This window comes from Apodemus sylvaticus, chromosome 1 (genome assembly GCF_947179515.1).
Source record: "Apodemus sylvaticus chromosome 1, mApoSyl1.1, whole genome shotgun sequence".
NCBI lineage: Eukaryota > Metazoa > Chordata > Mammalia > Rodentia > Muridae > Apodemus > Apodemus sylvaticus.
In genome coordinates, this window is record NC_067472.1 from 152,656,453 (window position 1) to 152,681,029 (window position 24,577).

Consider the following 24,577-nt stretch of genomic DNA (forward strand, 5'->3'; position numbering starts at 1 on the left):
TAGGAGGAAATGCTCAATGGGTCTCAGGATATCCTTGAAACCTAGCTTGAGACCAATGTTCATTGGCACTTGCAAAGAAAAACTGGAATTTTTAAATGGAGGTGGCATAGTTGATTAAATTTATGGCCATGAGTCAATTTGCACCATGGATTAGAGGATCTAAGTCCCAATGTGACATGCCTCTGTTGGTGCTACTGAGGGGTTTGTCGTGATAATTCTTTCAGCAAGGAAAAATCATTGCATAGCAGATAAACTATGGTGGTCCCATGAAAGACGAACTATTCACAAGAGACAAAAGAGAAGACAAAAGATGGACCAAAGAGGCATGAAACCACCAGTGAGAGCTTATCAAGGAAAGTGAGAGAGCCACACAGAAACACACACAAAGAAACACAGACAAACACCACCCCACACAAACCCCCACATACGCACCTCTATACACACACACTCATAACATACACACACCAAGAGACAGAGACAAAGACGGAGAGAGAGCTAGAGAAAAATATTGAGAGAGAGATACAGAGAGTCAGAGAGATATGTTGTTCCAGGGCCAGTAAAGCCTGCTACTTATGAGCTTGAAAGCAGAATCAGTTTACTTGTTTGATTTCTGCCTCATTCCAGTAGCCAGTCGAAGAAGTCAGAGTAGGATAAGAGCCATGATGGAAGATATTTATGTGGACCAGATCGACATCCCTGAAAGGACATATTTGTGGTGAATTTCCCCAGAGCCGACTCCACATTCTCACCTTTTTTACTGAAGCAGAAGTGTGATTGCCCATGTTAGCGCAATTTTCTTGCTACATGCTGTATCATGTGCCCTTAATTTCTTGTTAATATAGTAGAGAACTTTTGTCGATTAGGTTGGTGTTCAGGTCATCTTGGAATTTGCGGTTCATCAGTGGAGCAGCTCACATTTCATCCTTAAGGCCTTGGATGGAGGTGAAGGCCCAGCAAGCACTTGATAACAAAGGGCGTGTTATGTCCCCATCCGAGGTCAGAGTGGACACATAGCCCCTATGTGTATGGAGGAAGCCTACAGGTTGACAAGAGCAGGAGTGTTATGGGAGTCTGTAAAATCTGACAAGCCCAAAGGACTCAGTAAGCTCATCTTCATTCTTTTTTTTTTTTTTTTTTTGTCTTTTTTTTTATTTGATATAATTTATTTACATTTCAAATGATTTCCCCTTTTCTAGCCCCCCCCCACTCCCCGAAAGTCCCGTAAGCCCCCTTCTCTTCCCCTGTCCTCCCTCCCACCCCTTCCCAGTTCCCCGTTCTGGTTTTGCCAAATACTGTTTCACTGAGTCTTTCCAGAACCAGGGACCACTCCTGCTTTCTTCTTGTATCTCATTTGATGTGTGGATTATGTTTTGGGTATTCCAATTTTCTAGGTTAATAACCACTTATTAGTGAGTGCATACCATGATTCACCTTTTGAGTCTGGGTTACCTCACTTAGTATGATGTTCTCTAGCTCCATCCATTTGCCTAAGAATTTCATGAATTCATTGTTTCTAATGGCTGAATAGTACTCCATTGTGTAGATATACCACATTTTTTGTATCCACTCTTCTGTTGAGGGATACCTGGGTTCTTTCCAGCATCTGGCAATTATAAATAGGGCTGCTATGAACATAGTAGAGCATGTATCCTTATTACATGGTGGGGAATCCTCTGGGTATATGCCCAGGAGTGGTATAGCAGGATCTTCTGGAAGTGAGGTGCCCAGTTTTCGGAGGAACCGCCAGACTGCTTTCCAGAGTGGTTGTACCAATTTGCAACCCCACCAGCAGTGGAGGAGTGTTCCTCTTTCACCGCACCCTCTCCAACACCTGCTGTCTCCTGAATTTTTAATCTTAGCCATTCTGACTGGTGTAAGATGAAATCTTAGGGTTGTTTTGATTTGCATTTCCCTAATGACTAATGAAGTGGAGCATTTTTTAAGATGCTTCTCCGCCATCCGAAGTTCTTCAGGTGAGAATTCTTTGTTTAACTCTGTACCCCATTTTTTAATAGGGTTGTTCGGTTTTCTGGAGTCTAACTTCTTGAGTTCTTTATATATATTGGATATTAGCCCTCTATCTGATGTAGGATTGGTGAAGATCTTTTCCCAATTTGTTGGTTGCCGATCTGTCCTCTTGATGGTGTCCTTTGCCTTACAGAAACTCTGTAACCTTATGAGGTCCCATTTGTCAATTCTTGCTCTTAGAGCATACGCTATTGGTGTTCTGTTCAGAAACTTTCTCCCTGTACCGATGTCCTCAAGGGTCTTCCCCAGTTTCTTTTCTATTAGCTTCAGAGTGTCTGGCTTTATGTGGAGGTCCTTGATCCATTTGGATTTGAGCTTAGTACAAGGAGACAAGGATGGATCAATTCGCATTCTTCTGCATGCTGACCTCCAGTTGAACCAGCACCATTTGTTGAAAAGGCTATCTTTTTTCCATTGGATGTTTTCAGCCTCTTTGTCGAGGATCAAGTGGCCATAGGTGTGTGGGTTCATTTCTGGATCTTCAATCCTGTTCCATTGATCCTCCTGCCTGTCACTGTACCAATACCATGCAGTTTTTAACACTATTGCTCTGTAGTATTGCTTGAGGTCAGGGATACTGATTCCCCCAGATTTTCTTTTGTTGCTGAGAATAGTTTTAGCTATCCTGGGTTTTTTGTTGTTCCAGATGAATTTGATAATTGCTCTTTCTAACTCTGTGAAGAATTGAGTTGGGATTTTGATGGGTATTGCATTGAATCTGTATAGTGCTTTAGGCAAAATGGCCATTTTAACTATATTGATTCTACCGATCCATGAGCATGGGAGGTTTTCCCATTTTTTGAGGTCTTCTTCCATTTCCTTCTTCAGAGTCTTGAAGTTCTTGCCATACAGATCTTTCGCATGTTTGGTAAGAGTCACCCCAAGATACTTTATACTGTTTGTGGCTATTGTGAAGGGGGTCATTTCCCTAATTTCTTTCTCAGCCTGCTTATCCTTTGAGTATAGGAAGGCCACTGATTTGCTTGAGTTGATTTTGTAACCTGCCACTTTGCTGAAGTTGTTTATCAGCTGTAGGAGCTCTCTAGTGGAGTTCTTTGGGTCACTTAGGTAGACGATCATGTCGTCTGCAAATAATGATAGTTTGACTTCCTCCTTTCCAATTTGTATCCCTTTGACCTCCTTATGTTGTCGAATTGCCCGAGCTAGTACCTCAAGTACAATATTGAAAAGATAAGGAGAAAGGGGGCAGCCTTGTCTGGTCCCTGATTTCAGTGGGATTGCTTCAAGTTTCTCTCCGTTTAGTTTGATGCTGGCTACCGGTTTGCTGTATATTGCTTTTACTATGTTTAGGTATGGGCCTTGAATTCCTGTTCTCTCCAAGACTTTAAGCATGAAAGGATGCTGAATTTTGTCAAATGCTTTTTCAGCATCCAATGAAATGACCATGTGGTTTTGTTCTTTGAGTTTGTTTATGTAGTGGATTGTATTGATGGATTTCCGTATATTGAACCAACCCTGCATTCCCGGGATAAAGCCTACTTGATCATGGTGGATGATCGTTTTGATGTGTTCTTGGATTCGGTTGGCAAGAATTTTGTTGAGTATTTTTGCATCGATGTTCATAAGGGAAATTGGTCTGAAGTTCTCTTTCTTTGTTGGATCTTTGTGTGGCTTTGGTATCAGCGTAATTGTGGCTTCGTAGAAGGAATTGGGTAGTGTTCCTTCTGTTTCTATTTTGTGGAATAGTTTGAAGAGTATTGGTGTTAACTCTTCTTTGAAGGTCTGGTAGAATTCTGCACTGAAACCATCTGGTCCTGTGCTTTTTTTGGTTGGAAGACTTTCTATGACTCCTTCTATTTCTTTAGGCTTTATGGGACTGTTTAGATGGTCTAGTTGGTCCTGATTTAATTTTGGTATTTGGTATCTGTCAAGGAAATTGTCCATTTCCTCCAGATTCTCCAGTTGTGTTGAGTACAGGCTCTTGTAGTAGGATCTGATGATTTTTTGGATTTCCTCAGTTTCCGTTGTTATGTCTCCCTTTTCATTTCTAAGTTTGTTAATTTGGATACTTTCTCTGTGCCCTTTGGTCAGTCTGGCTAAGGGTTTATCTATCTTGTTGATTTTCTCAAAGAACCAGCTCCTAGTTTTGTTGATTTTTTGTATGGTTCTCTTTGTTTCTACTTGATTGATTTCGGCCCTGAGTTTGATGATTTCCTGCCTTCTACTCCTCCTGGGTGAAATAGCTTCTTTTTGTTCTAGGGCTTTCAGGTGTGTCATTAAGTTGGTAATGTATGCTCTCTCCATTTTCTTTTTGGAGGCACTCAGGGCGATGAGTTTTCCTCTTAGCACTGCTTTCATTGTGTCCCATAGATTTGGGTATGTTGTGTTTTCATTTTCATTGTGTTCTAAAAAGTCTTTAATTTCTTTCTTTATTTCTTCCTTGACCAAGGTGTCATTGAGTAGAGTATTGTTCAATTTCCACGTGTATGTGGGTTTTCTGTTATTTCTGTTGCTATTGAAGACCACTTTTATTCCATAGTGATCAGATAGGAGGCATGGGATTAGTTCTATCTTTTTATATTTGTTGAGGTCTGTCTTGTGACCAATTATATGGTCGATTTTGGAGAAGGTACCATGAGGTGCTGAAAAAAAGGTATATTCTTTTGTTTTAGGATAGAATGTTCTATATATATCAGTTAAGTCTAATTGGTCCAAAGCTTCAATTAGTTTCATTGTGTCTTTGTTTAGTTTCTGTTTTCCTGATCGGTCCATTGAGGAAAGTGCAGTGTTGAAGTCACCCACAATTATTGTGTTAGGTGTAATGTGTGCTTTGAGTTTTAATAAAGTTTCTTTTATGAAAGAGGGTGCCCTTGCATTTGGAGCATAGATGTTCAGGATTGAGAGTTCTTCTTGTTGTATTTTTCCTTTGACCAGCAAGAAGTGTCCCTCAGAGTCTCTTTTGATGACTTTGGGTTGAAAGTCAATTTTATCTGATATTAAAATGGCTACTCCAGCTTGTTTCCTGAGACCATTTGCTTGTAAAATTGTCTTCCAGCCTTTTACTCTAAGGTAGTGTTTGTCTTTGACCCTGAGGTGTGTTTCCTGTAAGCAGCAAAATGTAGGGTCCTGTTTACGTATCCAGTCAGTTAGTCTGTGTCTTTTTATTGGGGCATTGAGTCCATTGATGTTAAGAGATATTAAGGAATAGTGATTGTTACTTCCTATCATTTTTGACGTTATTTTTTAAATTTGATTGCTTAACTTCTTTTGGGTTTGATGAAAGGTTACTATCTTGCTTTTTTCAGGGTGGAGTTTCCCTCCTTGTATTGGTGTTGTCCTCCTATTATCCTTTTTAGGGCTGGGTTTGTGGATAGATATTGGGTGAACTTGGTTTTGTCGTGAAATATCTTAGTTTCTCCATCTATGGTGATTGAGAGTTTTGCTGGATATAGTAGTTTTGGTTGGCATTTGTGTTCTCTTAGAGTCTGCATGAGATCTGCCCAGGACCTTCTAGCCTTCATAGTCTCAGGTGAAAAGTCTGCTGTGATTCTGATAGGTCTTCCTTTATATGTTACTTGGCCTTTTTCTCTTACTGCCTTTAGTATTCTTTCTTTGTTTAGAACATTTGGTGTTTTGATTATTATGTGACGGGGAGTATTTCTGTTCTGGTCCAGTCTGTTTGGAGTTCTGTAGGCTTCTTGTATATTCATGGGCATCTCTCTCTTTAGGTTAGGGAAGTTTTCTTCCATAATTTTATTGAAGATGTTTGCTGGCCCTTTAAGTTGTAAATCTTCACTCTCATCTATGCCTATAATCCTTAGGTTTGGTCTTCTCATTGTGTCCTGGATTTCCTGGATATTTTGGGTTACAAGCTTTTTGCACTTTGCATTTTCTTTAACTGTTGAGTCCATGGTTTCTATGGAATCTTCAGCATCTGAGATTCTTTCTTCTATCTCTTGTATTCTGTTGTTGATATTTGCATCTCTGTCCCCTGATTTCTTCCCAAGGCTTTCTATCTCCAAAGTTGTCTCCCTTTGAGTTTTCTTAGTTGTTTCTACTTCTGATTTTAGATCCTGGATGGTTTTGCTTAGCTCCTTCCCTTGCATGTTTGTGTTTTCCTGTAATTCTTTAAGAGATTTTTGTGTTTCCTCTTTCATGAGCTCAGCCTGTTGACCAAAGTTCTCCTGTATTTCTTTAAGAGATTTTTGTGTTTCGTCTTTCATGACCTCAGCCTGTTGAGCAAAGTTCTCCTGTATTTCTTTAAGTGTTTTTTGCATTTCCTCCTTGTTGGCTTTTGTATTCTCCTGGATTTCTTTCAATGATTTTTGTGTTTCCCTTGCAAGGGCTTCTAACTTTTGATCCATTTTCTCCTCAATGTCCTTCATGTGTTCCTGTACCAGCATCATGACCAGTGATTTTAAATCCAAATCTTGTTTTACTGGTGTGATGGGGTATCCAGGACTTGCTGGGAGAGGAGAATTTGGTTCAGATGTTGCCATATTGCCTTGATTTCTGTTAGTGACGTTTCTGCGTTTGCCTTTTGCCATCTAGCTCTCACTGGTGTTACTTGGTCTTGTCAGTGCTGGACTCACCAGTGCAAGCTGCCCCTTCCCCGTTGGCCTCTGGTGCACAGCTTACACCCTGCAATGCCTGTAGACAGGGTGCTGCTGTCCAGGCTGTTCAGATCCCGAAGCAGGCACCTGAAGGCTCCCGCTGGGGCCAGCAGGATTTATTGGAGCACACGACTTCTCCCAGCTGGCCGCCCGGAAGCCCCCACTAGCCTCTTGAGGGACCTGGAGATGTGGCGGCCTCCCAGGCTGATCTGAAGCGGAGAGAGTTGAGCTGGGGGCTTCTGCCTGAGGCCTTGCCCCAGATTGTGTCTGTGGACCAGGTGGAACCCGTGTGCACCCCCAGGGAGCTCCGAAGGTGAATGTTGCTGTGACCTCCCCTGTGCTCCGCTCACTCCGCTGGGCAGCCGATTTCCCCAACCGGGCTGGCGCACACTAGGTTAGCCTTGCCGCCTGGGCCCTGAGTCCAGGCAAACGCTTGGGAGGCCAAGGTCCGAGCAAAGTTCCCCTAGGGCTATGTCTGTTATTTGGGTCCGCCAGGTGACCCGGATGGCGGGCGTGCGCGTCCGCACTCCGCGAAAGCACCGGGAGAGTCTGTTGTGCTAATAACCTCCTGGGCTAGTTGACACACAGATGGCCCAACAAGCCGCCCAGTTCTTGGGGTCAGTCCTGTGCCTTTTGGGGCCTAGACCCCCGTTTTGTTAGCCTCAGGCTACGCTTGTTAGCAGTCTCTGCCCTCCTGAGCACTCTGGCTCCTGTAGACAAAATGGCGGCGCGTGCACCGGCCGGGGCAAAAAAAAAAAACTCCTGGCTGGGTTGGCGCCCCGATGGCTACTCGAACAGCCCAGGGCCTGGGTGAAGGCCAACGCCCGTCTGGCTCAGACCCCTGCGGTGTTGGGCCTAGGATTAAGTTTGTGTACCTCAGTCTGACCGATCTCTGGAGCCCGGGATCAAGATGGCGGTGAGTCTCTCCTGACTGGCGGGCAGCCGAGTTCTGAAGTGGCTTCCGTGCAGCGAAAGGCTCCGCAGAACCGCAGTTGCTTGCCGCCCGGCTGGTCAGCGAAGGTCAGTGGTCGTGGGCGCAGGGCCTAACTGGACCCTGTGTCGCCTTGGTTCCACCACTGATGGCCCTTCAGCTGGAGCAGCCACTGCTACCGCCGCCGCCCACTCATCTTCATTCTTGCTTTGCATGGGTCCCACTAAAATTGCGGCATGTGCTCTTGCTGTCTTCACAGGGTGGCATTCCTTTCCAGCAAGGGCCCGTGGTGACACTCAGAAGAAATGAACACACCAACATTGGTTAACTGGTCATGGCATCGCACTGATCATCCGATGAACTGGCTAACTGTTGCTGCCTTGCTCAAGGGTACCTTAGAGAAAAGGTAAGGAACACATGAATTTGCTCCAGGAACTCAATGTGCTCAGGTCTTGGTAGAGCTGTGAGGAACTGTATGGTTTGTGCCCTGTGCTTTAGGGACACGAAGCAGGATTAGGGCCTCTGGTTCTCCCTTGTTTGGAGCTTAGGCCCATTGATTGATCCCTAGAATTGAATGGGCAATGGCCGGCAATTCCTTGCTCTCCCAACACCCAAGCACTCCAGAGTACCCACAAGGTCTTTGTGAAAGGGACTGCAGAGTGCTTGGATCGATGATGATTCCCAGTCAAACATACCCTGGAAAGCTGAACAAATTGAGTGAAAACTCAGTACCACAACTCTCATCGAAACTGAGGTCCGGCACTTGGGGTCCTCCAGGTCCTATGGGCATCAGGAACAGACAGGCCAAGCACCCCTTTGCCCTTGCTTCCTCGGGCTTTAGCCAGACACACTAAAAATGGGTATGTGCTTGTCCTACTCCTCAGGAAACCATGGCCGAGGCCATGGCAGTCCCTTTTTTTCGTGTGGCTTGCTCCCGTAGCTTTTGAAGACATTCTTGGCAGTTACTTAGAAGGTAGAGCCGCTTGCTCAAGGAGTGTTGTGCAGCCCTAAAGGACACTGGAATTTGAAGAAGAAGGAATAGGTTTGGCACCAAAGTTTGGCTTCTCATATGGTTTTGAGGCTTTTCTGAAATGCTGACATGAATGATAACACACTTGTGTTGCCGGGCAGAGAGACAATGGAGTGCAGGCTTCAGGAGAAGTGTAGCCTGATTCAGTAGCATAGCTTGGGCACTTTTATAGACTGTGGAAGATTAAAGTGGACAAGAGGGGACTTTGTAACCTGAAGTCTGCGAGATTCCCACGCAAATAGCTTAGAAATAGAGCAAGGTTGATCAATTAGAGATGATGCTAGACATGTCTCCTGTAAGGTTCCACCTGATTGACACAATTCCTTATGTCCCTGGATTCATGAGCCGTTGGTGGACTCAAGTCAAAGCATGAGATTTGCAGACCTGTGACTGAAATTGATGTGTGGAGGGAGATTGGGCAGGAACCTCCACATTTAATGAATGCATTTGTCTTAAATAGTGTGGTGGAGATATCCGTTAAATCATGTGTTTGAGATATCCCTTGATATCTTTCCACATTGTTCCAGGCCTCCTTCACAATGTCAAAGTTACAGATCCTTGAGATCTGCTCACAATGGTAGGCTTATGAGAAAATACCGGAACTATCTTCTTTCAAAACTACAAACTCATGGATCATGGAACTATTATATTTTCTGAGATAGTGATTTAAATCTACCTTAAAGCCAGTTGCTAGCTGTTCATAGGAGGAAATGCTCAATGGGTCTCAGGATATCCTTGAAACCTAGCTTCAGACCAATGTTCATTGGCACTTTCAAAGAAAAACTAGAATTTTTAAATGGAGGTTGCATAGTTGATTAAATTTATGGCCATGAGTCAATTTGCACCATGGATTAGAGGATCTAAGTCCCAATGTGGCATGCCTCTGTTGGTGCTACCGAGGGGTTTGTGGTGATAATTTTTTTCAGCAAGGAAAAATCATTGCATAGCAGAAAAACTATGGTGGTCCCATGAAAGACGAACTATTCACAAGAGAGAAAAGAGAAGACAAAAGATGGACCAAAGAGGCATGAAACCACCACTGAGAGCTTATCAAGGAAAGTGAGAGAGCCACACAGAAACACACACAAAGAAACACAGACAAACACCCCCCCACAAACCCCCACATACGCACTTCTATACACACACACTCATAATATACACACACCAAGAGACAGAGACAAAGACGGAGAGAGAGCTAGAGAAAAATATTGAGAGAGAGATACAAAGAGTCAGAGAGATATGTTGTTCCAGGGCCAGTAAAGCCTGCTACTTATGAGCTTGAAAGCAGAATCAGTTTACTTGTTTGATTTCTGCCTCATTCCAGTAGCCAGTTTTAGAAGTCAGAGTAGGATAAGAGCCATGATGGAAGATACTTATGTGGACCAGATCTACATCCCTGAAAGGACATATTTGTGGTGAACCACCCCAGAGCCGACTCCACATTCTCACCCTTTATACTGAAGCAGAAGTGTGATTGCCCATGTTAGTGCAATTTTCTTGCTACATGCTGTATCATGTGCCCTTAATTTCTTGTTAATATAGTAGAGAACTGTTGTCGAGTAGGTTGGTGTTCAGGTCATCTTGGAATTTGCGGTTCATCAGTGGAGCAGCTCACATTTCATCCTTAAGGCCTTGGATGGAGGTGAAGGCCCAGCAAGCACTTGATTACAAAGGGCGTGCTATGTCCCCAGCCGAGGTCAGAGTGGACACATAGCCCCTATGTGTATGGAGGAAGCCTACAGGTTGACAAGAGCAGGAGTTTTATGGGTGTCTGTAAAATCTGACAAGCCCAAAAGACTCAGTAAGCTCATCTTCATTCTTGCTTTGCATGGGTCCCACTAAAATGGCGGCATGTGCTCTTGCTGTCTTCACAGGGTGGCATTCCTTTCCAGCAAGGGCCCATGGTGACACTCAGAAGAAATGAACACACCAACATTGGTGACTCGTCATGGCACCGCACTGATCATCCGATGAACTGGCTAACTGTTGCTGCCTTGCTCAAGGGTACCTTAGAGAAAAGGTAAGAAACACATGAATTTGCTCCAGGAACTCAATGTGCTCAGGTCTTGGTAGAGCTGTGAGGAACTGTATGGTTTGTGCCCTGTGCTTTAGGGACACGAAGCAGGATTAGGGCCTCTGGTTCTCCCTTGTTTGTAGCTTAGGCAGATTGATTGATCCCTAGAAATGAATGGGCAATGGCCGGCAGTTCCTTGCTCTCCCAACACCCAAGCACTCCAGAGTACCCACAAGGTCTATGTGAAAGGCACTGCAGAGTGCTTGGATCGATGATGATTCCCAGTCAAACATTCCTTGGAAAAGCTGAACAAAATGAGTGAAAACTCAGTACCGCAACTCTCATCGAAACTGAGGTCCGGCACCTGGGGTCCTCCAGGTCCTATGGGCATCAGAAACAGGCAGGCCAAGCACCCCTTTGCCCTTGCTTCCTCAGGCTTTAGCCAGACACACTAAAAATGGGTATGTGCTTGTCCTACTCCTCAGGAAACCATGGCCGAGGCCATGGCAGGCCCTTTTGTTCTTGTGGCTTGCTCCCGTAGCTTTTGATGACATTCTTGGCAGGGACTTAGAAGGTTGAGCCGCTTGCTCAAAGAGTGTTGTGCAACCCTAAAGGACACTGGAATTTGAAGCAGAACGAATAGGTTTGGCACCAAAGTTTGGCTCTTCATATGGGTTTGAGGTTTTTCTGAAATGCTGACATGAATGATAACACACTTGTGTTGCCAGGCAGAGAGACAATGGAGTGCAGGCTGCAGGAGAAGTGTAGCATGATTAAGTAGCATAGCTTGGGCACTTTTATAGACTGTGGAAGATTAAAGTGGACAAGAGGGTATTTTGTGGCCTGAAGTCTGCAAGATTCCCACGCAAATAGCTTAGAAATAGAGCAAGGTTGATCAATTAGAGATGATGCTAGACATGTCTCCTGTAAGGTTCCACCTGATTGACACAATTCCTTATGTCCCTGGATTCATGAGCCGTTGGTGGACTCAAGTCAAAGCATGAGATTTGCAGACCTGTGACTGAAATTGATGTGTGGAGGGAGATTGGGCAGGAACCTCCACATTTAATGAATGCATTTGTCTTAAATAGTGTGGTGGAGATATCCGTTAAATCGTGTGTTTAAGATATCCCTTGATATCTTTCCACATTGTTCCAGGCCTCCTTCACAATGTTAAAGTTACAGATCCTTGAGATCTGCTCACAATGGTAGGCTTATGAGAAAATACCGGAACGTTCTTCCTTCAAAACTACAAACTCATGGATCATGGTACTATTATATTTTCTGAGATAGTGATTTAAATCTACCTTAAAGCCAATGGCTAGCTGTTCGTAGGAGGAAATGCTCATTGGGTCTCAGGATATCATTGAAACCTAGCTTGAGACCAATGTTCATTGGCACTTTCAAAGAAAAACTGGAATTTTTAAATGGAGGTTGCATAGTTGATTAAATTTATGGCCATGAGTCAATTTGCACCATGGATAAGAGGATCTAAGTCCCAATGTGGCATGCCTCTGTTGGTGCTACTGAGGGGTTTGTCGTGATAATTCTATTCAGCAAGGAAAAATTATTGCATAGCAGATAAACTATGGTGGTCCTATGAAAGACGCACTATTCACAAGAGACAAAAGAGAAGACAAAAGATGGACCAAAGAGGCATGAAACCACCACTGAGAGCTTATCAAGGAAAGTGAGAGAACCACACAGAAACACACACAAAGAAACACAGACAAACACCGCCCCCCACAAACCCCACATACGCACCTCTATACACACACACTCATAACATACACACACCAAGAGACAGAGACAAAGACGGAGAGAGAGCTAGAGATAAATATTGAGTGAGAGATACAGAGAGTCAGAGAGATATGTTGTTCCATGGCCAGTAAAGCCTGCTACTTATGAGCTTGAAAGCAGAATCAGTTTACTTGTTTGATTTCTGCCTCATTCCAGTAGCCAGTTTTAGAAGTCAGAGTAGGATAAGAGCCGTGATGGAAGATACTTATGTGGACCAGATCGACATCCCTGAAAGGACATATTTGTGGTGAACTTCCCCAGAGCCGACTCCACATTCTCACCTTTTATACTGAAGCAGAAGTGTGATTGCCCATGTTAGTGCAATTTTCTTGCTACATGCTGTATCATGTGCCCTGAATTTCTTGTTAATATAGTAGAGAACTGTTGTCGAGTAGGTTGGTGTTCAGGTCATCTTGGAATTTGCGGTTCATCAGTGGAGCAGCTCACATTTCATCCTTAAGGCCTTGGATGGAGGTGAAGCCCAGCAAGCACTTGATAACAAAGGGCGTGCTATGTCCCCATCCGAGGTCAGAGTGGACACATAGCCCCTATGTGTATGGAGGAAGGCTACAGGTTGACAAGAGCAGGAGTGTTATGGGTGTCTGTAAAATCTGACAAGCCCAAAGACTCAGTAAGCTCATCTTCATTCTTGCTTTGCATGGGTCCCACTAAAATGGCGGCATGTGCTCTTGCTGTCTTCACAGGGTGGCATTCCTTTCCAGCAAGGGCCCGTGGTGACACTCAGAAGAAATGAACACACCAACATTGGTTGACTGGTCATGGCACCGCACTGATCATCCGATGAACTGGCTAACTGTTGCTGCCTTGCTCAAGGGTACCTTAGAGAAAAGGTAAGGAACACATGAATTTGCTCCAGGAACTCAATGTGCTCAGGTCTTGGTAGAGCTGTGAGGAACTGTATGGTTTGTGCCCTGTGCTTTAGGGACACGAAGCAGGATTAGGGCCTCCGGTTCTCCCTTGTTTGGAGCTTAGGCCGATTGATTGATCCCTAGAAATGAATGGGCAATGGCCGGCAGTTCCTTGCTCTCCCAACACCCAAGCACTCCAGAGTACCCACAAGGTCTTTGTGAAAGGCACTGCAGAGTGCTTGGATCGATGATGATTCCCAGTCAAACATTCCTTGGAAAAGCTGAACAAAATGAGTGAAAACTCAGTACCGCAACTCTCATCGAAACTGAGGTCCGGCACCTGGGGTCCTCCAGGTCCTATGGGCATCAGAAACAGGCAGGCCAAGCACCCCTTTGCCCTTGCTTCCTCGGGCTTTAGCCAGACACACTAAAAATGGGTATGTCCTTGTCCTACTCCTCAGGAAACCATGGCCGAGGCCATGGCAGGCCCTTTTGTTCTTGTGGCTTGATCCCGTAGCTTTTGATGACATTCTTGGCAGGGACTTAGAAGGTAGAGCCGCTTGCTCAAGGAGTGTTGTGCAGGCCTATAGGACACTGGAATTTGAAGCAGAAGGAATAGGTTTGGCACCAAAGTTTGACTCTTCATATGGGTTTGAGGCTTTTCTGAAATGCTGACATGAATGATAACACACTTGTGTTGCCAGGCAGGGAGACAATGGAGTGCAGGCTGCAGGAGAAGTGTAGCCTGATTGAGTAGCATAGCTTGGGCACTCTTATAGACTGTGGAAGATTAAAGTGGACAAGAGAGGACTTTGTGGCCTGAAGTCTGCAAGATTCCCACGCAAATAGCTTAGAAATAGAGCAAGGTTGATCAATTAGAGATGATGCTAGACATGTCTCCTGTAAGTTTCCACCTTAGTGACACAATTCCTTATGCCCCTGGATTCATGAGCCGTTGGTGGACTCAAGTCAAAGCATGAGATTTGCAGACCTGTGACTGAAATTGATGTGTGGAGGGAGATTGGGCAGGAACCTCCACATTTAATGAATGCATTTGTCTTAAATAGTGTGGTGGAGATATCCGTTAAATCGTGTGTTGAGATATCCCTTGATATCTTTCCACATTGTTCCAGGCCTCCTTCACAATGTCAAAGTTACAGATCCTTGAGATCTGCTCACAATGGTAGGCTTATGAGAAAATACCGGAACGATCTTCCTTCAAAACTACAAACTCATGGATCATGGTACTATTATATTTTCTGAGATAGTGATTTAAATCTACCTTAAAGCCAATGGCTAGCTGTTCGTAGGAGGAAATGCTCATTGGGTCTCAGGATATCATTGAAACCTAGCTTGAGACCAATGTTCATTGGCACTTTCAAAGAAAAACTGGAATTTTTAAATGGAGGTTGCATAGTTGATTAAATTTATGGCCATGAGTCAATTTGCACCACGGATAAGAGGATCTAAGTCCCAATGTGGCATGCCTCTGTTGGTGCTACTGAGGGGTTTGTCGTGATAATTCTATTCAGCAAGGAAAAATCATTGCATAGCAGATAAACTATGGTGGTCCCATGAAAGACGCACTATTCACAAGAGACAAAAGAGAAGACAAAAGATGGACCAAAGAGGCCTGAAACCACCACTGAGAGCTTATCAAGGAAAGTGAGAGAACCACACAGAAACACACACAAAGAAACACAGACAAACACCGCCCCCCACAAACCCCCACATACGCACCTCTATACACACACACTCATAACATACACACACCAAGAGACAGAGACAAAGACGGAGAGAGAGCTAGAGAAAAATATTGAGAGAGAGATACAGAGAGTCAGAGAGATATGTTGTTCCAGGGCCAGTAAAGCCTGCTACTTATGAGCTTGAAAGCAGAATCAGTTTACTTGTTTGATTTCTGCCTCATTCCAGTAGCCAGTTGAAGAAGTCAGAGTAGGATAAGAGCCATGATGGAAGATACTTATGTGGACCAGATCGACATCCCTGAAAGGACATATTTGTGGTGAACTTCCCCAGAGCCGACTCCACATTCTCACCTTTTATACTGAAGCAGAAGTGTGATTGCCCATGTTAGTGCAATTTTCTTGCTACATGCTGTATCATGTGCCCTGAATTTCTTGTTAATATAGTAGAGAACTGTTGTCGAGTAGGTTGGTGTTCAGGTCATCTTGGAATTTGCGGTTCATCAGTGGAGCAGCTCACATTTCATCCTTAAGGCCTTGGATGGAGGTGAAGCCCAGCAAGCACTTGATAACAAAGGGCGTGCTATGTCCCCATCCGAGGTCAGAGTGGACACATAGCCCCTATGTGTATGGAGGAAGGCTACAGGTTGACAAGAGCAGGAGTGTTATGGGTGTCTGTAAAATCTGACAAGCCCAAAGACTCAGTAAGCTCATCTTCATTCTTGCTTTGCATGGGTCCCACTAAAATGGCGGCATGTGCTCTTGCTGTCTTCACAGGGTGGCATTCCTTTCCAGCAAGGGCCCGTGGTGACACTCAGAAGAAATGAACACACCAACATTGGTTGACTGGTCATGGCACCGCACTGATCATCCGATGAACTGGCTAACTGTTGCTGCCTTGCTCAAGGGTACCTTAGAGAAAAGGTAAGGAACACATGAATTTGCTCCAGGAACTCAATGTGCTCAGGTCTTGGTAGAGCTGTGAGGAACTGTATGGTTTGTGCCCTGTGCTTTAGGGACACGAAGCAGGATTAGGGCCTCAGGTTCTCCCTTGTTTGGAGCTTAGGCCGATTGATTGATCCCTAGAAATGAATGGGCAATGGCCGGCAGTTCCTTGCTCTCCCAACACCCAAGCACTCCAGAGTACCCACAAGGTCTTTGTGAAAGGCACTGCAGAGTGCTTGGATCGATGATGATTCCCAGTCAAACATTCCTTGGAAAAGCTGAACAAAATGAGTGAAAACTCAGTACCGCAACTCTCATCGAAACTGAGGTCCGGCACCTGGGGTCCTCCAGGTCCTATGGGCATCAGAAACAGGCAGGCCAAGCACCCCTTTGCCCTTGCTTCCTCGGGCTTTAGCCAGACACACTAAAAATGGGTATGTCCTTGTCCTACTCCTCAGGAAACCATGGCCGAGGCCATGGCAGGCCCTTTTGTTCTTGTGGCTTGATCCCGTAGCTTTTGATGACATTCTTGGCAGGGACTTAGAAGGTAGAGCCGCTTGCTCAAGGAGTGTTGTGCAGCTCACATTTCATCCTTAAGGCCTTGGATGGAGGTGAAGCCCAGCAAGCACTTGATAACAAAGGGTGTGCTATGTCCCCATCTGAGGTCAGAGTGGAGACATAGCCCCTATGTGTATGGAGGAAGGCTACAGGTTGACAAGAGCAGGAGTGTTATGGGTGTCTGTAAAATCTGACAAGCCCAAAGACTCAGTAAGCTCATCTTCATTCTTGCTTTGCATGGGTCCCACTAAAATGGCGGCATGTGCTCTTGCTGTCTTCACAGGGTGGCATTCCTTTCCAGCAAGGGCCCGTGGTGACACTCAGAAGAAATGAACACACCAACATTGGTTGACTGGTCATGGCACCGCACTGATCATCCGATGAACTGGCTAACTGTTGCTTCCTTGCTCAAGGGTACCTTAGAGAAAAGGTAAGGAACACATGAATTTGCTCCAGGAACTCAATGTGCTCAGGTCTTGGTAGAGCTGTGAGGAACTGTATGGTTTGTGCCCTGTGCTTTAGGGACACGAAGCAGGATTAGGGCCTCCGGTTCTCCCTTGTTTGGAGCTTAGGCCGATTGATTGATCCCTAGAAATGAATGGGCAATGGCCGACAGTTCCTTGCTCTCCCAACACCCAAGCACTCCAGAGTACCCACAAGGTCTTTGTGAAAGGCACTGCAGAGTGCTTGGATCGATGATGATTCCCAGTCAAACATTCCTTGGAAAAGCTGAACAAAATGAGTGAAAACTCAGTACCGCAACTCTCATCGAAACTGAGGTCCGGCACCTGGGGTCCTCCAGGTCCTATGGGCATCAGAAACAGGCAGGCCAAGCACCCCTTTGCCCTTGCTTCCTCGGGCTTTAGCCAGACACACTAAAAATGGGTATGTCCTTGTCCTACTCCTCAGGAAACCATGGCCGAGGCCATGGCAGGCCCTTTTGTTCTTGTGGCTTGATCCCGTAGCTTTTGATGACATTCTTGGCAGGGACTTAGAAGGTAGAGCCGCTTGCTCAAGGAGTGTTGTGCAGGCCTATAGGACACTGGAATTTGCAGCAGAAGGAATAGGTTTGGCACCAAAGTTTGGCTCTTCATATGGGTTTGAGGCTTTTCTGAAATGATGACATGAATGATAACACACTTGTGTTGCCAGGCAGGGAGACAATGGAGTGCAGGCTGCAGGAGAAGTGTAGCCTGATTGAGTAGCATAGCTTGGGCACTTTTATAGACTGTGGAAGATTAAAGTGGACAAGAGAGGACTTTGTGGCCTGAAGTCTGCAAGATTCCCAAGCAAATAGCTTAGAAATAGAGCAAGGTTGATCAATTAGAGATGATGCTAGACATGTCTCCTGTAAGGTTCCACCTGATTGACACAATTCCTTATGTCCCTGGATTCATGAGCCGTTGGTGGACTCAAGTCAAAGCATGAGATTTGCAAACCTGTGACTGAAATTGATGTGTGGAGGGAGATTGGGCAGGAACCTCCACATTTAATGAATGCATTTGTCTTAAATAGTGTGGTGGAGATATCCGTTAAATCGTGTGTTTGAGATATCCCTTGATATCTTTCCACATTGTTCCAGGCCTCCTTCACAATGTCAAAGTTACAGATCCTTGAGATCTGCTCACAATGGTAGGCTTATGAGAAAATACCGGAACGATCTTCCTTCAAAACTACAAACTCATGGATCATGGTACTATTATATTTTCTGAGATAGTGATTTAAATCTACCTTAAAGCCAATTGCTAGCTGTTCATAGGAGGAAATGCTCAATGGGTCTCAGGATATCATTGAAACCTAGCTTGAGACCAATGTTCATTATCACTTTCTAAGAAAAACTGGATTTTTTAAATAGAGGTTGCATAGTTGATTAAATTTATGGCCATGAGTCAATTTGCACCATGGATAAGAGGATCTAAGTCCCAATGTGGCATGCCTCTGTTGGTGCTACCGAGGGGTTTGTCGTGATAATTCTTTTCAGCAAGGAAAAATCAATGGATAGCAGATAAACTATGGTGGTCCCTTGAAAGACGAACTATTCACAAGAGACAAAAGAGAAGACAAAAGATGGACCAAAGAGGCATGAAACCACCACTGAGAGCTCATCAAAGAAAGTGAGAGAGCCACACAGAAACACACACAAAGAAACAAAGACAAACACCCCCCCACAACCCCCACATACGCACCTCTATACATACACACTCATAACATACACACACCAAGAGACAGAGACAAAGACAGAGAGAGAGCTAGAGAAAAATATTGAGAGAGAGATACAGAGAGTCAGAGAGATATGTTGTTCTAGGGCCAGTAAAGCCTGCTACTTATGAGCTTGAAAGCAGAATCAGTTTACTTGTTTGATTTCTGCCTCATTCCAGTATCCAGTTAAAGAAGTCAGAGTAGGATAAGAGCCATGATGGAAGATACTTATGTGGACCAGATCGACATCCCTGAAAGGACATATTTGTGGTGAAATTCCCCAGAGCCGACTCCACATTCTCACCTTTTATACTGAAGCATAAGTGTGATTGCCCATGTTAGTGCAATTTTCTTGCTACATGCTGTATCATGTGCCCTTAATTTTTGTTAATATAGTAGAGAACTGTTGTCGAGTAGGTTGGTGTTCAGGTCATCTTGGAATTTGCGGTTCATCAGTGGAGCAGCTCACATTTCATCCTTAAGGCCTTGGATGGAGGTGAAGGCCCAGCAAGCACTTGTTAACAAAGGGCGTGCTATGTCCCCAGCCGAGGTCAGAGTGGACACATAGCCCCTATGTGTATGGAGGAAGCCTACAGGTTGACAAGAGCAGGAGTGTTATGGGTGTCTGTAAAATCTGACAAGCCCAAAGGACTCAGTAAGCTCATCTTCATTCTTGCTTTGCATGGGTCCCACTAAAATGGCGGCATGTGCTCTTGCTGTCTTCACAGGGTGGCATTCCTTTCCAGCAAGGGCCCGTGGTGAAACTCAGAAGAAATGAACACACCAACATTGGTTGACTGGTCATGGCACCGCACTGATCATCCGATGAACTGGCTAACTGTTGCTGCCTTGCTCAAGGGTACCTTAGTGAAAAGGTAAGGAACACATGAATTTGCTCCAGGAACTCAATGTGCTAATTCTTGGTAGAGCTGTGAGGAACTGTATGGTTTGTGCCCTGTGCTTTAGGGACACGAAGCAGGATTAGGGCCTCCGGTCTCCCTTGTTTGGAGCTTAGGCCGATTGATTGATCCCTAGAAATGAATGGGCAATGGCCGGCAGTTCCTTGCTCTCCCAACACCCAAGCACTCCAGAGTACCCACAAGGTCTTTGTGAAAGGCACTGCAGAGTGCTTGGATCGATGATGATTCCCAGTCAAACATTCCTTGGAAAAGCTGAACAAAATGAGTGAAAACTCAGTACCGCAACTCTCATCGAAACTGAGGTCCGGCTCCTGGGGTCCTCCAGGTCCTATGGGCATCAGAAACAGGCAGGCCAAGCACCCCTTTGCCCTTGCTTCCTCTGGCTTTAGCCAGACACACTAAAAATGGGTATGTGCTTGTCCTACTCCTCAGGAAACCATGGCCGAGGCCATGGCAGGCCCTTTTGTTCTTGTGGCTTGCTCCCGTAGCTTTTGATGACATTCTTGGCAGGGACTTAGAAGGTAGAGCCGCTTGCTCAAGGAGTGTTGTGCAGCCCTAAAAGACACTGGATTTTGAAGCAGAAGGAATAGGTTTGGCACCAAAGTTTGGCTCTTCATATGGGTTTGAGGCTTTTCTGAAATGCTGAAATGAATGATAACACACTTGTGTTGCCAGGCAGAGAGACAATGGAGTGCAGGCTGCAGGAGAAGTGTAGCCTGATTGAGTAGCATAGCTTGGGCAATTTATAGACTGTGGAAGATTAAAATGGACAAGAGGGGACTTTGTGGCCTGAAGTCTGCAAGATTCCCATGCAAATAGCTTAGAAATAGAGCAAGGTTGATCAATTAGAGATGATGCTAGACATGTCTCCTGTAAGGTTCCACCTGATTGACACAATTCCTTATGTCCCTGGATTCATGAGCCGTTGGTGGACTCAAGTCAAAGCATGAGATTTGCAGACCTGTGACTGAAATTGATGTGTGAAGGGAGATTGGGCAGGAACCTCCACATTTAATGAATGCATTTGTCTTAAATAGTGTGGTGGAGATATCCGTTAAATCTCGTGTTTGAGATATCCCTTGATATCTTTCCACATTGTTCCAGGCCTCCTTCACAATGTCAAAGTTACAGATCCTTGAGATCTGCTCACAATGGTAGGCTTATGAGAAAATACCGGAACGATCTTCCTTCAAAACTCCAAACTCATGGATCATGGTACTATTATATTTTCTGAGATAGTGAATTAAATCTAGCTTAAAGCCAATTGCTAACTGTTCATAGGAGGAAATGCTCAATGGGTCTCAGGATATCCTTGAAACCTAGCTTGAGACAAATGTTCATTGGCACTTTCAAAGAAAAACTGGAATTTTTAAATGGAGGTTGCATAGTTGATTAAATTTATGGCCATGAGTCAATTTGCACCATGGATAAGAGGATCTAAGTCCCAATGTGGCATGCCTCTGTTGGTGCTACCGAGGGGTTTGTCGAGATAATTCTTTTCAGCAAGGAAAAATCAATGGATAGCAGATAAACTATGGTGGTCCCTTGAAAGACAAACTATTCACAAGAGACAAAAGAGAAGACAAAAGATGGACCAAAGAGGCATGAAACCACCACTGAGAGCTTATCAAGGAAAGTGAGAGAGCCACAAAGAAACACACACCATAGAAACAAAGACAAACACCCCCCCACAACCCCCACATACGCACCTCTATACGTACACACTCATAACATACACACACCAAGAGACAGAGACAAAGATGGAGAGAGAGCTAGAGAAAAATATTGAGAGAGAGATACAGAGAGTCAGAGAGATATGTTGTTCCAGGGCCAGTAAAGCCTGCTACTTATGAGCTTGAAAGCAGAATCAGTTTACTTGTTTGATTTCTGCCTCATTCCAGTAGCCAGTTGAAGAAGTCAGAGTAGGATAAGATCCATGATGGAAGATACTTATGTGGACCGGATCGACATCCCTGAAAGGACATATTTGTGGTGAACTTCCCCAGAGCCGACTCCACATTCTCACCTTTTATACTGAAGCAGAAGTGTGATTGCCCATGTTAGTGCAATTTTCTTGCTACATGCTGTATCATGTGCCCTTAATTTCTTGTTAATATAGTAGAGAACTGTTGTCGAGTAGGTTGGTGTTCAGGTCATCTTGGAACTTGCGGTTCATCAGTGGAGCAGCTCACATTTCATCCTTAAGGCCTTGGATGGAGGTGAAGGCCTAGCAAGCACTTGATAACAAAGGGCGTGCTATATCCCCAGCCGAGGTCAGAGTGGACACATAGCCCTTTTGTGTATGGAGGAAGCCTACAGGTTGACAAGAGCAGGAGTGTTATGGGTGTCTGTAAAATCTGACAAGCCCAAAGGACTCAGTAAGCTCATCTTCATTCTTGCTTTGCATGGATCCCACTAAAATGGCGGCATGTGCTCTTGCTGTCTTCACAGGGTGGCATTCAATTCCAGCAAGGGCCCGTGGTGACACTCAGAAGAAATGAACACACCAACATTGGTTGACTGGTCATGGCACCGCACTGATCATCCGATGAACTGGCTAACTGTTGCTGCCTTGCTCAAGGGTACCTTAGAGAAAAGGTAAGGAACACATGAATTTGCTCCAGGAACTCAATGTGCTCAGGTCTTGGTATAGCTGTGAGGAACTGTATGGTTTGTGCCCTGTGCTTTAGGGACACGAAGCAGGATTAGGGCCTCCGGTTCTCCCTTGTTTGGAGCTTAGGCCGATTGATTGATCCCTGGAAATGAATGGGCAATGGCCGGCAGTTCCTTGCTCTCCCAACACCCAAGCACTCCAGAGTACCCACAAGGTCTTTGTGAAAGGCACTGCAGAGTGCTTGGATCGATGATGATTCCCAGTCAAACATTCCTTGGAAAAGCTGAACAAAATGAGTGAAAACTCAGTACCGCAACTCTCATCGAAACTGAGGTCCGGCACCTGGGGTCCCCCAGGTCCTATGGGCATCAGAAACATGCAGGCCAAGCACCCCTTTGCCCTTGCTTACTCGGGCTTTAGCCAGACACACTAAAAATGGGTATGTGCTTGTCCTACTCCTCAGGAAACCATGGCCGAGGCCATGGCAGGCCCTTTTGTTCTTGTGGCTTGCTCCCGTAGCTTTTGATGACATTCTTGGCAGGGACTTAGAAGGTAGAGCCGCTTGCTCAAGGAGTGTTGTGCAGCCCTAAAGGACACTGGAATTTCAAGCAGAAGGAATAGGTTTGGCACCAAAGTTTGGCTGTTCATATGGGTTTGAGGCTTTTCTGAAATGCTGACATGAATGATAACACACTTGTGTTGCCAGGCAGAGAGACAATGGAGTGCAGGCTGCAGGAGAAGTGTAGCCTGATTCAGTAGCATAGCTTGGGCACTTTTATAGACTGTGGAAGATTAAAGTGGACAAGAGGGGACTTTGTGGCCTGAAGTCTGCAAGATTCCCATGCTAATAGCTTAGAAATAGAGCAAGGTTGATCAATTAGAGATGATGCTATACATGTCTCCTGTAAGGTTCCACCTGATTGACACAATTCCTTATGTCCCTGGATTCATGAGCCGTTGGTGGACTCAAGTCAAAGCATGAGATTTGCAGACCTGTGACTGAAATTGATGTGTGGAGGGAGATTGGGCAGGAACCTCCACATTTAATGAATGCATTTGTCTTAAATAGTGTGGTGGAGATATCCGTTAAATCGTGTGTTTGAGATATCCCTTGATATCTTTCCACATTGTTCCTGGCCTCCTTCACAATGTCAAAGTTACAGATCCTTGAGATCTGCTCACAATGGTAGGCTTATGAGAAAATACCGGAACGATCTTCCTTCAAAACTACAAACTCATGGATCATGGTACTATTATATTTTCTGAGATAGTGATTTAAATCTACCTTAAAGCCAATTGCTAGCTGTTCATAGGAGGAAATGCTCAATGGGTCTCAGGATATCCTTGAAACCTAGCTTGAGACCAATGTTCATTGGCACTTTCAAAGAAAAACTGGAATTTTTAAATGGAGGTTGCATAGTTGATTAAATTTATGGCCATGAGTCAATTTGCACCATGGATAAGAGGATCTAAGTCCCAATGTGGCATGCTCTGTTGGTGCTACTTAAGGGTTTGTCGTGATAATTCTTTTGAGGAAGGAAAAATCATTGCATAGCAGATAAACTATGGTGGTCTCATGAAAGACGAACTATTCACAAGAGACAAAAGAGAACACAAAAGATGGACCAAAGAGGCATGAAACCACCACTGAGAGCTTATCAAGGAAAGTGCGAGAGCCACACAGAAACACACACAAAGAAACACAAAGACCGCCCCCACAAACCCCAGCATACGCACCTCTATACGAACACACTCATAACATACAAACACCAAGAGACAGAGACAAAGATGGAGAGAGAGCTAGAGAAAAATATTGAGAGAGAGATACAGAGAGTCAGAGAGATATGTTGTTCCAGGGCCAGTAAAGCCTGCTACTTATGAGCTTGAAAGCAGAATCAGTTTACTTGTTTGATTTCTGCCTCATTCCAGTAGCCAGTTGAAGAAGTCAGAGTAGGATAAGATCCATGATGGAAGATACTTATGTGGACCGGATCGACATCCCTGAAAGGACATATTTGTGGTGAACTTCCCCAGAGCCGACTCCACATTCTCACCTTTTATACTGAAGCAGAAGTGTGATTGCCCATGTTAGTGCAATTTTCTTGCTACATGCTGTATCATGTGCCCTTAATTTCTTGTTAATATAGTAGAGAACTGTTGTCGAGTAGGTTGGTGTTCAGGTCATCTTGGAATTTGTGGTTCATCAGTGGAGCAGCTCACATTTCATACTTAAGGCCTTGGATGGAGGTGAAGGCCCAGCAAGAACTTGATAACAAAGGGCGTGCTATATCCCCAGCCGAGGTCAGAGTGGACACATAGCCCTTTTGTGTATGGAGGAAGCCTACAGGTTGACAAGAGCAGGAGTGTTATGGGTGTCTGTAAAATCTGACAA

General features: G+C 44.8%; 7 non-coding genes across 7 annotated transcripts; all 7 read left to right on the plus strand.

The window, feature by feature from the left end:
- The first annotated feature begins 8,198 nt into the window (after positions 1-8,198).
- LOC127676468 (small nucleolar RNA SNORD116) lies at positions 8,199-8,291 on the plus strand. Its single transcript, XR_007975945.1, has one exon. It is a non-coding gene; the product is annotated as a small nucleolar RNA SNORD116 (small nucleolar RNA).
- Positions 8,292-10,842: 2,551 nt separating this feature from the next.
- On the plus strand, positions 10,843-10,936 carry LOC127676361 (small nucleolar RNA SNORD116). Its single transcript, XR_007975843.1, has one exon. It is a non-coding gene; the product is annotated as a small nucleolar RNA SNORD116 (small nucleolar RNA).
- A 2,551-nt stretch (positions 10,937-13,487) lies between these two features.
- Positions 13,488-13,581, plus strand: LOC127676363 (small nucleolar RNA SNORD116). Its single transcript, XR_007975844.1, has one exon. It is a non-coding gene; the product is annotated as a small nucleolar RNA SNORD116 (small nucleolar RNA).
- A 2,551-nt stretch (positions 13,582-16,132) lies between these two features.
- Positions 16,133-16,226, plus strand: LOC127676364 (small nucleolar RNA SNORD116). The gene has a single exon (XR_007975845.1). It is a non-coding gene; the product is annotated as a small nucleolar RNA SNORD116 (small nucleolar RNA).
- A 915-nt stretch (positions 16,227-17,141) lies between these two features.
- On the plus strand, positions 17,142-17,235 carry LOC127676365 (small nucleolar RNA SNORD116). The gene has a single exon (XR_007975846.1). It is a non-coding gene; the product is annotated as a small nucleolar RNA SNORD116 (small nucleolar RNA).
- Positions 17,236-19,783: 2,548 nt separating this feature from the next.
- LOC127676366 (small nucleolar RNA SNORD116) lies at positions 19,784-19,877 on the plus strand. Its single transcript, XR_007975847.1, has one exon. It is a non-coding gene; the product is annotated as a small nucleolar RNA SNORD116 (small nucleolar RNA).
- A 2,551-nt stretch (positions 19,878-22,428) lies between these two features.
- LOC127676367 (small nucleolar RNA SNORD116) lies at positions 22,429-22,522 on the plus strand. The gene has a single exon (XR_007975848.1). It is a non-coding gene; the product is annotated as a small nucleolar RNA SNORD116 (small nucleolar RNA).
- The last annotated feature ends 2,055 nt before the right edge of the window (positions 22,523-24,577 follow it).